Source organism: Mandrillus leucophaeus, unplaced genomic scaffold (genome assembly GCF_000951045.1).
Source record: "Mandrillus leucophaeus isolate KB7577 unplaced genomic scaffold, Mleu.le_1.0 Scaffold168, whole genome shotgun sequence".
Classification (NCBI taxonomy): Eukaryota; Metazoa; Chordata; class Mammalia; order Primates; family Cercopithecidae; genus Mandrillus; species Mandrillus leucophaeus.
In genome coordinates, this window is record NW_012101676.1 from 1,240,115 (window position 1) to 1,242,922 (window position 2,808).

At 39.1% G+C, this 2,808-nt stretch overlaps 1 protein-coding gene across 3 annotated transcripts in view; it reads right to left on the reverse strand.

Annotated features, from left to right (window-relative positions):
• The window catches only part of ZMYM2 (zinc finger, MYM-type 2), a 161,964-nt gene extending 159,473 nt beyond the window's left edge, over positions 1-2,491 (reverse strand). For 2 of the 3 annotated variants that reach the window (XM_011976528.1, XM_011976530.1), the window contains exon 1: positions 2,413-2,487. The gene's annotated coding sequence lies outside the window, so the exon portion shown is untranslated. Of the gene's footprint in view, positions 1-2,412 lie in introns of all 3 variants that reach the window. The other variant, XM_011976529.1, reaches the window with a different exon arrangement.
• Positions 2,492-2,808: the final 317 nt, after the last annotated feature.

Genomic DNA, 2,808 nt, shown 5'->3' on the forward strand with positions numbered 1-2,808 from the left:
ATTATGATGTATATATTAACAATATTATCAAATGGGATGGAAACATATTAATGCTAAAGAGACAGAAAATATAACATTTCTAATTATACCATGCCTTTTAACACCAGAGTTTCAGCATTTCATACCTATTCTTCCCATCACATTAATACCAGAGCATCTGACTGAAGGTAAAGATTCACTTTGTCTCAAATGTATTAAGTTTGTACACCTCCGTACCTCAAACAAGGGCAAAATACAATAAAACTGAAAAATAAAAACTGTTGTTCAAAGGCAATATAACCTCTCTATCCACACAGAAGTTAAAAATGTTCATACGTCAGTGTATATGTCATACCTGAGTGATTCAGGGTTGTCTCACCACATGAAATACAAAAGCCCAGCCCATGGAAAAGCAGGGACCACTTTATATCTTTCTCCCAACAGTTTAAAAGGATAGGTGAGAGGGAATAGATATTATTAAGGATGCACTAAAGAAAGATGCCATAAATATTCAAAGTAGTTTTAACTGTCAAAATACTTTGTAAATAGATGTAAAAGCACTCACATATGTTCCTACTGTATAATAAAAGTATTTATTTAGTCAAGGCCAATTAAAAATCATCAGGTTATCTTCATCTTACTGTCTAGCACATAACAGCATCACTAGTTGCTGTTTTTAAGTAAAGAAATGTTCAATTCTAAGCTAAATTGTTAAGCAAAGCAAGAACCACATTCTGGTTATGTAAAAGCAGCACTGCTTCCCATTAGTATACATATATTGGCATTACAGAAAAGTACTGATTTTACATTTTTTATGTTCCTCGTCTCCAAATATCTACTAAACATAACCAATTATCAAGCTTCCCCTATCAACATAAGAACAAAGAAAAAAAATCCTAGAAAGGTAAATCTTTTGTGAAAATATGCAGCGATAAGCATCTTCCATCCATTTGAAAGATCTAACCTTGATTCACTATATTTGAATGATCTGACGCCTGAGATGAACTTCAAACTCTATATAGAGAAGTTATAGTCATTCAAGTTAGCAGTACTTAGAAAACAATTACAGACTGTAAATTGTACAGACACATGGAAAAAGAGACTATGTTAATTCTGATCCAAACAGCCCGTTAGTTTTGAAACAAGGCAGTATAAAAATCTAATTGATAACTGTGGTTATCAACATCACTGGGTTTTCATGATAATTAAATTACTTAATACATTAAAAATTAGTGCGGGCACGTATTGATAATTTTAGAATGTGAATGATGGGTACATGGAGAGTCAGTACACTATTCTTACACGTAAAATTTAAAGTTTCCATTAAAAAAAAAAAAAAACTTAGAATCGGGCTAGCATACAATAAGGGCTCAATACATGCCATTCGTATTACCCTGTGGGCTACTTGCTAAGATTAAAAGAAAGTGTCCTGGACTGAGCCTAGAACGATGTATATTTAATACAAGTTACTATTCTCACATCATCCTTCACAATGTATATTCAGCAAACACTTATCAATTAACTATTTTTTAAACCATGTGGACTGAATACTTAAGCGTAAATAACTCATCTCTGACTCTGACAGGGAGCTACAAGTTACAATATCAACTGTCAATGGGCTCCAGAAATATAATGTATCCAGAGTGCTGACTTCAGATACTTTGTTTAGTTTCAATTGCCTGAAGGAAAATATGACTGGCTATCTTCATCTTCCTCTCCAGCACATTACATGGTTGCCTTAAAACCAACAAATAAAATAATTCTCAGGTAACACATTCAAAAACGATCGCTAAGTGAAAGATGATCAACACGGAAGACGGGGAACGAAGAAAGTAACTAGATCAGTACACTGGACTGGTCAGCCTACTACTTGAACAAGATAGCACTAGAGGAGTGGACTCCATCCCTTTCGTAAGCAAATAAATGAAAAAAGATCTAACAACTCACGAACCGTAAGTGTCAAAACTTGCGTTTCCAATAGGCATAAACAAAAATATAAATGATTATTTCTATGTTTCCAATTCCTTCAATCAATTAGCCATTGTTTAAGGAAGAAAAAATGTTAAGGTTGCATGCACAGCATTCAACAAGAAATAACTTTAATTCCCATTTTGGAACTCTAGAGGGCACCAGAAATATGCCCTCCTTCGCACCACCCCTCCTCCCCGGTAACGTGAGCAGCTGCAGAAGCCCGTCGTCTGGTTGCTGAGGTTGGTATTGCAGCAGCAGGAGCGATGTCTGCAGCGGTGGAAACAGCAGCGCCCACTCCCAGCTGCCTCACCAGCCATTACCCAGGCTTCGCCCTGGGGGCAGCTGCCACCCAAGGGAAAGCTCCTCCCCCTCAAAACAACTGGGAGGGCCAGGTCCCGTAGCTGAACCCCTACAACCTGACAATGTCCTCTATTAGCAACAAATGAGGGGCAAAGGACTCACAATGGGGGTGTTTTCCTCCTCACTTTCTGCCAAGGATGCACCGGACAGGGCTGAAGGCGATTCTTGGTCCTGGGACAGGAGGAAAAAAGAAAAATGTATCAAGAACACACAACCTGGTGGGAGAAACCAACCCTTTCTGCCAGAAGGAGGCAGAGAAGGGAATAAGAGGTCAAGGAGGTTCGGTTCTTCTATTATTACCCCACCACGCGCACAATAGCCCCCTCCTGCGTAAGTGGGGCAAAACAGCGCAAAATGTGTATCTGGGGCCAAAACCCATGTGAAAGGCAAAATCTGGAAGGGAGGGGGCCTGAGGACACTGAGCCTGCTCCCGGGAAGGGAGGGGGGAAGGGAAAACGTTGCCTCGACGCCAGCAAGGGATTTGTATTCCCTCCTAAA